Raw genomic sequence first — 14050 nt, forward strand, 5'->3', positions numbered from 1 at the left:
GCAGTTCCTCATATATGTGATTTAATAGATTTAAATCTTTTCTTTTAATCATGGCTACATATGCTGTTCCTTCAAATTGTTTTCATAATGTTAAAATATTCTAGCAATATGTGTAGAAAGCTCTTTGGCTGTATTTTAGGCCTGTCTTTGAATCCCCAATGTAGCTATCAACCTTGCATATATGTTATTATCATGACCAGAAAAAAATATCTTAAGTGACCAAAGTCCAGCTATTGAATATCAGTAGAAATATATCATTATTTTCTTCTCCTAAGTCATCTGGAATAAAGGTGGTAATTAAAGTTACAGTTCAGATAAACTCAAAGTCATTCCATTGTAAGGATTTTGATTAAACAACAGGAATTTGACCCAAGCCTAAATGATGAAATTCCATAAAATCCCAATATTCATCTGCTTGAAGGAAGCACTGTATTTCTTCAGTAAAGAAACCACACATAAAATTGATACAGAAAATTTGATGTTAATCTGATGAAATATTTTCTATACAAGGCATGTTGTGTTTTAAGTCAAGTGTCTGATATAGTAGGTATGTATTTTAAATTGTTTCAAGCCACATATTAAAAAATACCAGTCATCAGGGCTAAGATTGTGGCTCAGTGGTAGAGTGCTTGCCTAGCACATGTGAGAAACTGTGTTCAATACTCAACACCACATAAAAAATAAAATAATATAAGAAAGTGTAAACAAGGTTTGAAAAAAATAGCAGTTATCAGAAAACCATGTGGATGAGGCTAAATCGTTCCATGACTCTTTAGACCTTTTAGATATAAAAGACATGACAGTAAGAGAACCCAAAATAGTGAAACATTTATGAACATAGGATACCATTTTAAAATCTGAGGTGATGTAGATATTGGTTAAAATATCAAAGAGTTGATTTCTGTTTATTTTAATTTTTAACTGGAATCTATTATTTGTACTTGGATATGAGAGCCATTATTGTAAATGAACATGTGTATATAGTGTGTAATTATTAGATCAGGGTAATTTTCATCTCATTAAAATTATTATTCTTTGAAACCTGCATATCTCTGGCTATTTTGATTTAAGAACATATTATAGAATGCAATCGCCTTATTGTGTTTTAAAACCTAAGAGTTGCTTTCTGGTCTTAACTGTTTTTGGCACTCCTTACACACAATCAGTCTCTTTCTCATTCTTATCATAAATCTGGGAAGCATTTCTGTTTTCAGTTTCTGTATCATCAACTTTTTAGCTTCAACACATAGATGCCACATGCAATATTTGTGGGAAAATAAATGTCATTACTAGGAAAAATAAAATATTATCCTCAATTAATAATTTGGGAAATTGGCATAATTCTCTGCATTCACTCATTCAGTGTTTTGAACTTGTCTACAATAATAAACCTGGAAAAAGAATAAAATATATAAATCAAATATCTATATGTTTTCAAGATTTTATGGGTCACAATTGGTCAATGGGAGTAAGTTTTGGGACATCTATTTTTATAAAAATGGCATATGCTAATTCTTCTAAATTTATTTATAAGAAGTGAATATATTTTATGTATGTTTTTGTATTGTAAGTTTAAATAGATCCTTATTACCATGGAATAAATAACTTTAAAAATTGTATTAGAGTTGGCTCAGTGGTACAGTCCTATCATTCTCAGGATTATTAAGAGTTCAAAGCCAGCCTCATTAACTTGTTGAGGTCCTGAGAAACAATTTAACCCTGTATCAAAATAACAACAACAACAAAAAAAAAGAAACAAGAAAGAAAAAGGGATCCAGACACAGTGGCACACACCTGTAATCCCAGTGGCTCAGGAGACTGAGGCAGAAGGATCATGATTTCATACTCAGCCTCAACAATGGTGATGAACTAATAAAATTAGTGAGACTCTAAATAAAATACAAAATGAGGCTGGTGCTGTTGCTCAGTGGTGGAATATCCAAGAATTCAATCCCAGAAGGGCCAAATCAAATAAATAAATAAATAAGAGGAGCTGTGGATGAGGCTGGGCCTGTGGTTCAGTGGTAGCACAATTGAATTGTATGGCATGTGTGAGGCACTGTGTTTGATTCTCAAAACCACATATAAATAAACAAAATAAAGGTCTATCAACAAAGAAAAAAATATGTAAAAAACGGGTGATGTATCTCAGTGGGTAACCACCCAAATGCACTCACGCTGTGTACCTTCTGCACCTGGGATACCCATCCTAACACATATGAAAAAACAATATCTCAGCCTGACCAACTATCCAGCACTTCTCCTTTAACAGCCCATGAGGACCCATTCCTCACTTGATGCCAGTCCTTTCATGCCACCGTGTGACTATGCACTGGGCCTTCACTAAGTCACCCAAGCACAACTGGCTGTTAAGGTCCAGGTGCAGGTATCTCTAATTCATTCTACTGGGACCTTATATTTTATAAAATGGATTTCTAATAATTCAAAATGACAGGTTTAGTGCTGAAAGTACAGTTCAGTAGTAAAACGAGTGTTTCACATGTGCCTGGCTCTGGGTTCCTCTGCCACGCGACCAGCGCAAGCGTCATGAAAGAAGATTTGGTGCATAAGAAATTGCTAGTGAGTTTTAAATTAAAGAAACAGGCTCTCATTACTTTAACACAGCTCCAAGATAGCTTCTTCTAGCTCTCACCTTCAGCCACCTAATGTGGTGGCGAGGTTTATAAAAGAGACTAGCAAGAGAGGGAAAGCATGCCAGGGAGTGAGCTTTTATTGGGGAACAAAAAATTCAAGGGAAAATTTTCATCCAATAAAGGATAAGGGTGGGTGGCATCCCAAGGTCATGGCCGGGAATTGGGTCCTCAGGTCAGTGGCCAGGCATACCTCTACAGGGACAAGCCCTCGGACCTGGGAAAGCATAGGGAAGGGTTTTGAACACAGGCTGTTTTTAAGTGCCTTTCACCCAGCCAGGGAGGTAACTCAAATCACATGTAAGGATGGCCTCCCACAGGATCCAACTTCAGCATGTAAAAAAAAAAAGCCAGGCAGGCCTGGTGGCACATGCCTATAATCCCAGTGACTATAGAGGCTGAGGCAGGAGGCTCACAAGTCTAAGGACAGCTTCAGCAATGTAGTGAGGCCCTAAAAATCTTAGAGACACTCTCTCTAAACTACAAAAAGGGTTGGGGATGGTTGTTGAGTGTTTAAGGAATCTTAGATTCAGTCCCCACAAACAAAAACAGAACCAAACCCAAACTAAAAGTGAAAAACAAATGTATCCCCCAATATTCTTTGCAGGTAGCGGTCTCTATGATTCTGTGCTGGCCATGGCCAGTGAGATATCAGTGGAAGCCACTGGGCCTCTTAGATCTTTGTTTTTTCTTCTTCCCTTTCCCCTGATTGCTGTATTGAATGGATGGCAGAATGAAAACCAGAAAGTGTTCTGGGGCATGATGGCATAGCTGGATAACCATAGCAACCCAAAATACCAACCACTGGGCTTTTTTGATTTTCAAGTAAAAGGAAATCTTTTTCAGTATTTGATGGGTATATTTTTCTAGTAGTCAAAAGACAGATGCATTGATTTTTCTCCCTTATTTTACTTTCTGTTCATTGTCCTCAGGTACAGGAATAATGTAAGATAAGAGAACCAGCCATCTTTGTCACCAATTATTATTCAGGTCTCTGGGATGAAAAGAAAGTACAACACAAAACCTCGACTTTACCAAATCTGAGCCCTTGGGGCAGAGTTAGGCCTGAGTCATCTCCAGGATCTCTCACTTGGGACAGAATGTTCTCAGAGAGTTAGTATCTTTTCTTTTGATGCTAACACTCAAGTCCAAAATCTTAGGGCTCTCATGACTCTCCTGAAAACTGTTCCACAACAGGCTAACACTGGTCCCAATATCAGTTCCTGCACTGATGGACCATTGGGAAAGTGATTTTAAGCACGCCTTACTGTTCTCAATTTTGAAGTGGGTCTTCTCCAAAAAAGCCTTGAATCTAAATGAACATAGAAGGAAGAAGCCAGGGTCCAAGGACTGAAGATGAACACTGCCTCCAGAGAAACCTAGGATTTAAAAAAAAAATCCAATTAAAGTGAGGTGGCAGGTAAAGTATAGACCTTGACATAAAACAATAGCCTGACAGCAAAATGTCAGGTGTGGGCATGAACATATGTGTGAGAGACTGACTTTTCACAGCCTCCACAATAGGTAAAAATGAATGCTAAAATTGCAATATGTAACATAAGAAAAAGGAACCACATTTTTTCTTTTTCTTTCTTTGTTTTTGTACAAGGATTTGAACTTAGGGGCACATAGCACTGAGCCTCCTTCTGAGATTTATTTAATGTTATTTTTTAACTTTTGAGACACATTGTTAATCACAATATTAGCGTATTCTTATATCTAACAAGCACTTTGGTCACAAAGTAAATATGTCATGGTATCAATTACTTCTCTTTTACTGATTTTCTTTTTTTTCCTTAAATTAAAGTGAAAATGGTTTATTTTTATATTTAATAACTTTTTTATAACTTTCGCCATTATTTTATGATTTATTTTTATGTGGTGTTGATGATATAACCCAGCACCTCGTGTGCACTGGGCAAGCACTCTCCCAGTGAGCCACAAACCCAGCCCACATTTAACCCCATTTTAATCAATTTTTTTTCATTTTTTCTACCCACCCTTGCTTTTTAATTCACCCTCCAATCTATGTGACTAAAAAGGCCTGAGAAATGATACTACCTAATGTTAATTCTGGTGTTTGGGGCACTGGGTTTTGGCAAGATTCCCACCCTTTCGCCCATTTTGCAGTATTCTGTGGTATACTATAGTTTGAATTCTTATTTTGAATTCTTTATAGGAGCCTTTAGCATTTTTGTAGAACAATGCAAACAGTTGCCCAAAATATGCCACTATTTTTGAAAGTTTTGTGGACATTGAATGACATGATTAGAAAAGCACCTGGCATAGTGTGGTTGTGTGATTCTGAGAAGACACAAATTTCATTGTTAGGTCACAAATGGTTTTCTTACCTGTAATGTTCTTCCCTATGTCCTTTAGCATACTTCAATTCATCCTTCAATACCTAGTTTAATGTGAAGAATTAGTACTCACAGCCAATACCTATACCCAGCCAATCAGACCCTTTCTCTGAACAGCAACAAAGCAAGAGCAGAAAGGCTTCCAGCCAGGAAAGACTATAAAGGGGTTTTGGGCACTGGGATCACTTGGCAAAACCCAGCTCCTGGTTTGCCGCAGTCTGGCTGGGCACAAATCACGAGCCACTCACAGCTTTGTAGATTCAAACAGCAATTATTTATTCCCGATATCACACCAGCCATCTACAAACACATTCTGGGGAAATCCACATTCTCTGCCCAAATCCACTGTCTCCCAAAAATACTGTCTGAATCCCTTGAGAACTCAAGGGGAACTCAGGCAGCAGGATACACCCTATTCCCAGCAGGAATAACCTTCCTAAACCGGGAATGCCCTAAACCCAGGTTGTCCTAAACCGGGAACGCCCTAAACACGGATCCGCCCTGGTCCTTGAGCAAGGTCACCTTACAGGAGTCCTTCCACTAAGCAACATGGGGTACGCTGGCAAGGAAATTGTCATACCTACTTGGCTAATGGCTCCCAGCATCTCCCCCCTTCTGATTAATTAAACAACAAGTAATGTGGCTTAAGGACCATGCCTGGTAGGTTGTCCAGTTCAACATATAGTTCTTACCCGTCATTGGAAAACTGACCTTTAGGCGTCAGCCTCCTGTCTTAGGTTGATACCACTGCAACTGGACCATACCTGTCACTGACTACCGGTCCAGCATACAGCCATACTTGTGGATAGGTCTATGCACCAGTAGGGGGGTGAGGTTCTTTGCCTCACCTCTGTTGGCCCCCAAATTTGACCTTGGTGCCAGTGGGGGAGTGAGGTTAATGTGGCTTAAGGACCATGCCTGGTAGGTTGTCCAATTCAACATATGGTTCTTACCCGTCATTGGAAAACTGAACTTTAGGCATCGGCCTCCTGTCTTAGGTTGATACAACTGCAATTGGATCATACCCGTCACTGACTACCAGTCCACCATATAGCCATTGGCCCCCAAATTTTAGACCATTACTAGCAGAAGGGAGGAGGATACAGAAATGCCACGACACCAAGCCAATTGACGGCTCCTTTGGAAAAATTGCATCACTGGTGACACCATCAGCAAAGATATGCCAGCAATACCACAATTAACATGGGGTGTGCTGACAAGGAAATAAAAATTGCATCACTGGTGACACCATCAGCAAAGATATGCCAGCGTTACCACAATTCGCTGCACCAAACGATAGTTACATAGCCCAGGCAAGTTCTGCAAGCAGTTCAAAGTGGAGGAATCTATCAATATGTCCGTCTCCTCCCAAAGTCCGTTTCCTCCCAAAGTAAGTTGACTCCTTGATTGAGCATTACTTGTTGAGTTATATTCATTGATGCATCAGTTTATACAGTTTACTGTGATAGCTATCATAGAAGCTGTAGTTTGGTTTTATCTTTGTCTTCACTGGCACTGGGATAAAGACAGAAATTCTGGCAATGTTGTTAAAAATTCATTATCCTGAAAAGAATTATTAAATATAATGAAAAGGAAAGGTGAAAGTAAACAAACAGATCTGTTAACTTCCTTTAAAAACAATCCTTAACAGCTGTTTACCTGATTTAAATTAGTAAACAAACAGATCTGTTAACCACCTTTAAAAACAATCCTTAACAGCTGTTTACCTAATTTAAATTAAGCCATTTAAATCACGTGAATAAAAATTAAATAATCCGGATCCATTTTTTCATGAGCGCTCCTCATATATGAAATATGGACATACGCACACACAGACATACAACACAAAACACAAGAGTACAACACATAAGACAATAATAAAGGCCTTGTAGCTTTACCTAGGTGAAATCTCCATTGCAATGTTTAAAAACTCCACACTCAAAAAATAAAACTGATCAGAAAAACATTAACCTAGGTTTGTATGAGCTCAAAAATAAAAATAGAACCTTATGATGTGGAAAAATGCAATAATAAAATAGATATTGAAAAAAGCATCCTGGTTAATCACTGTCGCAGATGTAAGAATGGCCAAGCTGGAGTTCTGGATATCAGCTGTTATAGATTTGAGTCAAATCATCTTCTTTTCGATCTGTAGAAATTGTTTTAGTTAATCTCTCTGAAATCCAAATTGGTTGCTGTTCTCCCTGTGGAAACACACAAACAGAGCCCCGACTCCAGACAATCACTGGGTCAGGACCTTTCCATTGTCCTGTTAGAATATCTTTCCAAAGTACTTTAGGCTTATGAACATTTTTTGGATACATATGCCTTTCCGCAACACTAAGTCCTGATGAATCCAAATTTAATAAGTTTAGAGTAAAAAGCATTTTTTAAAGTTTATTTTTGGGGGATATATACCCCCTTCCAATTCCCTCTTTTTGCTTTAATAAGTACGTTTTCATAGTTTCATGAGCTCTTTCAACTATGCCTTGTCTCTGTGGATTGTATGGGATTCCTGTTATATGAGTAATACCAAATGATGAGCAAAATTGTTTATAAGAGGTAGAAGTATAACCAGGACCATTGTCGGTTTTTAACTGTTTAGGAACGCCCACAGTGGCAAAATTTTGTAAGCAATGAGCTATAACATCTTTAGTTTTTTCTCCGGCATGAAGGGAGCCCATCAAAATCTGGAAGAGGTATCAACTGTAACATGTAAATATTTTAATTTTCCAAATTCTGGCAAGTGTGTGATGTCCATCTGCCAAATATGGTTAGGTATCAGTCCTCTAGGATTGACTCCAAGATTAACTTGTGGTAAAAAGGTCACACAATTTTGACATTGTTTTATGATATGTCTGGCTTGTTCCTTAGTTATTTTTAAATGCTTTTGTAAAGTATTAGCATTAACATGGAATCTTGTATGAAAATTCGTAGCTTCTTCTAGTGTAGAGAAAATATGTATGTCATGTGTAGTTTTATCTGCTAAATCATTGCCCAAACTAAGGGCTCCAGGCAATCCTGTATGTACCCTATATGTCCTATAAAGAATGGATCTTTTCTGTCCCAGATTAGACTTTGTATAGTGGAAAACAAAGAAAAAACAGTAGAAGAAGGGGGAAATTCTACCAGCATCTTCAAGAGATACTATAGCATTAACTACAATTGCAGTGGTACCAACCTAAGACAGGAGGCTGACGCCTAGAGGTCAGCTCATCCGATGATGGGTAAGAACCATATGTTGAATTGGACATCCTAACAGGCACAGTCCCTAAGCCACATTGCTTGTTGTTTAATTAATCAGAAGGGGGGAGATGCTGAGAGTCATAGCCAAGTAGGAATGACACATGGCATTTTGGGTTGAAAGGTGACCCTGCTCAGGGATTAGGGTGGCTCCAGGTTTAGGGTGGATCCTGCTTGGAATAGGGCGGCTCCAGGCTTAGGGTGGATCCTGCTGGGAATAGGGCGGCTCCAAGATTAGGGCGGATCCTGCTGGGATTAGGGTGTATCCTGTTGCCTCAGGGCCCCACTCCTTTGGAGTTCCCATTGAGTTCTCATGGGGTTATGAGAGAATTGGTGTGCAGAGCCAGGTAGAGGCAGTATTTCCCAGGTAGTGTGTGTAGAGTGTCAGTGAGAGTTCGGGAATATTTCTTTGAATCTACAAGGTTTTTGTGGTGGCTCGGTTATTTTGTGCCCAGCCAGACTGCGGCACTGGTTTTATTGAATTTTGCCATCAGGTTCCCTTGACCTCTCCAGTGTAATCTAGAGAATTTTTTCAAAAGCACCCAGTTCAGTTTCTGCAGCTTGTAACCCAAGTCCCCAACTGCTGCTTTATCTCTACAGCATTGAGTCAGGCTGTCAGAATAAACTATAGTTATACATAAGTCATTATAAAGAGGCTTTTCTTCTGAGACTGAACCTTGAGAAAGATGGCCATGATCAGGCACATATACTCCCTCATTCTGCGATGCCCCAGGCTGGCTGGAGAAGAGATCACAATGACTCTTTTTTGCCAAGTAGCTGTGCCCATCCTTTGCTGAAAGGGTAAAAGAAGGTGCTGAAGGCCACATAGATTTAAAAAAAAAGCAGAAGGCCATATTCTTTGCAAACATGCTTTTTAAATTCTGGCTGGGCTCTTTTACATATAGGGCATGGACCTTGATAGTTGCTTGCCAGTACCTCTTCTGCATCCATAATACACACATAGTGCTGAGAACATGCTCACCTTTATGCAAATAAAGTATTATCATCAGCCGAATTTTGTAAATGGAGATACTCTGACTTAAGTTAGCAGAGTTGTTCAAGGTCTAACATTAAAGATGTGGGGTGCAACCGTGACCAGAGCCCAAAGGTAATTGTCCCTTTGACTCAGTGATGTAACAACCATGGGCATCTCTGAGAGATGCCTTTTTTTCTTTTCAGGTAAAGTTTTCAAGGAGCAGTGGAGCAGCTAGGTGACACAGGGAGGCTGGCGTAGGAGTGAACTTGATGGGAAAGCATGGCTAATGAAGAAGAGCAGAGCCATTTGGTATGTTAGTGGATGTTGGTGGAATTGGGCCAAGCCAGACTGCAAATGTTCCAGAGCTAGAGGGAAAGACCTGCAATCCCAGAGTGTTAAATATGTCAGTGGAGGATGAGCCATGTGGACAGAATGCAGAGGATCAAGTGGATGAAGTGGACATGGCTCTGCATAAGAGAGAAGGTAAAAGGGAAGCTATTGGATGGAACCCATTGAATGAAAGTGGAGAGGACCTAATGGGGCTTGAATGTTGGGCAGAGCTGGTGAGGCAGAGTCAGGCTGAGTGAGTGGAGCCCAAGACATAAGATCAGTGGGTGGGGAGGAGACAGGGGAAGCATGTGGGAGGCAGCACCCCATCCAGGAATCATTAGGTAAGCACAGCCTAGGAACCAGGAGGTGGAGTGGTGCAGGAGTAGAGGGCATGATGGGCATGTCAACAGGAGGCAAATGGAGTCAAGTGAGGCATCTGAAAATTCTGTCAGGAGACACTGTGGACCCAGTGGGAAAATAGGATCTTTGGGCTCTGAGATAGAAATGTGACCTCAGGGTCTGCTCCATTGGGGATCTCACTTTCCCCTCTTACACACTGAGGCAATGGAAGGAGGCTGAAGATGTCACAGCACAGCCATTCTTGTTTCTCCCTCCCATGGGATGCTGTGCTCTTTCCATATTTTCAGGTTGATTGGGTTCCATGGGGTTTCTGGAAGAGGTCCTGGGGATATCACGTGAGACACTTTGTTTTTAGGGAACAAAATTTTTCTGGCATGTTCAGAGAGACTTCTCTTGGTGCCTGCTGTGTACATACTGAGACTTGGAGGTCCAGAGAGGGTAACCCTGTGATGCAGCCATAATTTACTGCAGTCTAGTTTGGATAGCACGGCCCACTTCACTCACTCACTCATGCTAGGAAGTGTTTTCTAGCACCTAGGCAGTGAAAAAGACATAGATGGGGAGGAGTCCTTACCCCTTTTCAGGAAAGGGAAACTTTCTAAATCTGTAAAGTAGAACATAATGTGATGCCTGCCTCTAAGGATGATCCAGCTTCATAATTCCCTGAAAGGCAGTTTGGCATGCATGGGGCAGGGGATCTATTCTGACAGTATTATCATTTAGGTTTTTTTTCTTTTAAACATTTATTTTTAGTTGTAGGTGGACACAATACATTTATTTTATTTTTATGTGATGGTGAGTCTTGAACCCAATGTCTCATGGGTAATAGGGGAACACTCTACATCTATGAAAAACCACAGCCTTCATTTAGTTTTATATATGGAAACATAACCCCTTGAATTTTATAATAAAACTATAGTGCCAGGCTCTGTTCTAGGCAAAGAGGACAGAGACATGTACAAAACAGCAAGGAATCTCTGCTCTCATTCTCGTGGGGGCTACCATTCCCCTGGTCTGGAGCAAGAATTCAGGCACTAAAGGTACATGGAGTACTGACCCCCTTTAGGCATCTTATCTAATGTTACCATCCATGGCAATGTTTTACCTTCTCAATTATTCTAAAACACACCCCTCACCATGTCACTTAGCTGCCCTAATCCTTTGCTACCTGTGAGATAAAGGCCTTTTTTAAGAATCCCTCCTTTTCTGGCTTCTCCAGTTGCATCTCCCCACCTCTCTCTGAGGTTTCAAGAATTCTTGTCTCATCCCTACTTGTACTTACTGCTCAGCTTAATGTGGGTACTTTCCCATTGTTAGAAGTGCTAACTCCTAATTAGACACTAGATGGCGCCAGAACTGTACTTTTGACTTTTTTCTAGAGTCCACCAGAATATCTGCCTACGTATTGGCTAGCATGGTTAAGAAACATTTTAGAAAGCCCTTCAGTATTTGTTTTACAAGCAGCTTTTAAATTTTTTTTTCATAGAAATATTCATTAATTGTATGTATGAAATTAATGCTACATCTATGAAAGGGTGTATTACACTAACTATCCAGTGTATGTGTGTGTGTGTGTGTGTGTGTGTGTGTTTGTGTGTGTGTGTGTATATATATATATATATATATATATATATATATATATATATATATATATATATTTTTTTTTTTTTTTTTTTTCCTAAATTTATTCAGAAGTGAGATAAGGGTTTCAATTCAGTCATGGCCTCTTTCTACATCTGTTGTTCCTGGGATGCTTCAGGAGTCCTTACGAATATTGCAGGTATTTCTTTCTCTTTTCTATGCTGTAATAATTATAAGCCATTAAATAGAATAAATATATCTCAGAGATGCCAAGTGTTATCTCACTTGTCGTTGTCCATGGGGCATCTGTAGGCCTAAGTAAAAATTCAGTGCTTTTTGGCAAAAGCATCTTTTAAGTCCCTCAATATGAGGAAGATTTGTGGCTATTTAGCAGAACTTGTCCCCATGATATGATTATCAATAGAATATGTATTATATAACATGATGGCATGACTTGGTAACAGAAATAAAAGTGCTTTAACCTGATTTATTTATTTAAAATCATATATTTTATAAACATTTAATGTACATATAATTATATACTTATAAAACAATAATTTTGAATACGTGTATCTCTCTGTGTCTCTCTTTCACACATATATGTTTATAATATTGTCTTTAGGATAAGCAGGTTTGGGAATGGATTGGTGTGAGTGTAATGGTGAAAAGATCAAGGAAAATTGCTGAATTTTTCACTTGAGAACACTAGGATAGTTGTTGATACCCAATCCTGTATGGAGCAGAAAAAACACATGAGGCAGGGAAAAGGGTGCTAGTCTTGAAGAACACTTCTGTGTTGATGTTTGTGATTTCTCCTTGATATCCACATGAACATGTCTGAAGGTGAGTGGAGAGAACTGGGAAGATAATTAATATTTGAAAGGCAGGTAATGTGGAAAATATTGCAATGAGACACAGAATGATACTGGGTGTGGTTGAAGATATAGAAGTGCAGGGAGCATTTTTCTGAGATGGAGACACACCTATATATAGCAATGGAGAAGGAAATTATATGAAGGAGACAGAGAATGAGGGCACCCAGTTAAGGAGATAGAAAACCAAGGAAATGTAATGACATGGATTTCTGGAAGAGATGATTTTTTTTTAAAAAGGCAGAACTTTGTGTTCTAAAAACCACAAAAAGTCAACTACAGGGTGGCAAATGAGAGACCTTGATATTTGGTGCCATAGTGCTTTCTGATGATCTCAGTGGAACCCCTGTCCTCAGATGGTGGGAACAGAAGCCAAATGGAAGATTTATGGAAAAATTAAGGTCAGCATAGTGAAGGCAATAGCTGGAGATTGTTTTTTATGATTGTGTACAATGAGATAAAGGGAGACAGCCAGGTGTTAACATTTATGATCTCTGAGATGTGGGGAGAGTTCATTTCTGCAAATGTTTTTCTGTGGCTGCAGAAATCTTCTTTTCTATTACTATATTTGCCACGTACACACTAGAGTTAATTTTTTAGAAGTAATAAAGGAGCACAATAGTAATTTATGGAGAGTAGGAAGGGTGCTGGGGCAGGGCAAGGGATGAAAATAGAAGACAGATGATTAGATATGATCACTGTGTTAATTAAAAACAAATTGAAACTAATATTCTATTTGATCACTGAAAGGTATTCACTCAACACTGAGGGAAAGAGTATCCTTATGGTTTGTTTCCTGTTTGTGAAAATGGTCATTGTTAGTCACCTATAAAAAGAACTGATTAAATAATCTTGGAAGGAATAGTATGGATTTCAAATGCCTTGTTGTCAGAGCATGATGAGGTTATCTGATGGTCACTGAAATATTTAAAGTACTACAGTCCATTTATTTTCAAGGTAGTTTGTATCAGGTTCATCCTTTGGTAATGTAATACTTTTGCCTTATTCATTCACTATTTATTGCAATCAAGTCACTGAATCTGCCCACCCATAAAATGACAAGGATACTAACCTCCACATGCAAGAGGGGATGCTATTCTCCTTCATTGTTTTGAACTCTTCTATATGAAAGATGTGTCTGTTCCCATCACTTTTTATCAATGAAGTAATTTATGTTTTATCAGTAAATATATATTCATTTATTGCTTACACTTATAATTTACTGTAAAGGTTTTTTTTTATTGCTCAGCTTTCACTCTTTCAGGATCTTTTACTTTAGTTCTTATGTCATTTGTCAAGAATCCACATGTGGGACACCTTGGGTGAGTCTCCTTCTATGCTTCATTCTCTTCCTCCTTCATATGTTAAGGCTTATTTTTAAATTTATCTTATCAGATCTTAGAATCACCACCAGATCCTAGAATCATCACTTATTTTATGTGGTGCTAGAATTGAATCCAGTTCCTCACATGTGTAGGCAAGTACACTACCACTTCACCACAATCCCTCCACTAACTATTATGGCAACTTGTAAATTATTTTTTTATTTGATAAAAAATATAGTGCACTTAGATATACATAATGTTGAGGTTAACTTCAACATAATTGAAAAAGAATGAAATAAAAAGTGTTCTAATTTAGTTACCAGTTCTTCCACATTATCTCCCCTGCTTTCTC

This window comes from Callospermophilus lateralis, chromosome 11 (genome assembly GCF_048772815.1).
Source record: "Callospermophilus lateralis isolate mCalLat2 chromosome 11, mCalLat2.hap1, whole genome shotgun sequence".
NCBI classification, from domain to species: Eukaryota; Metazoa; Chordata; class Mammalia; order Rodentia; family Sciuridae; genus Callospermophilus; species Callospermophilus lateralis.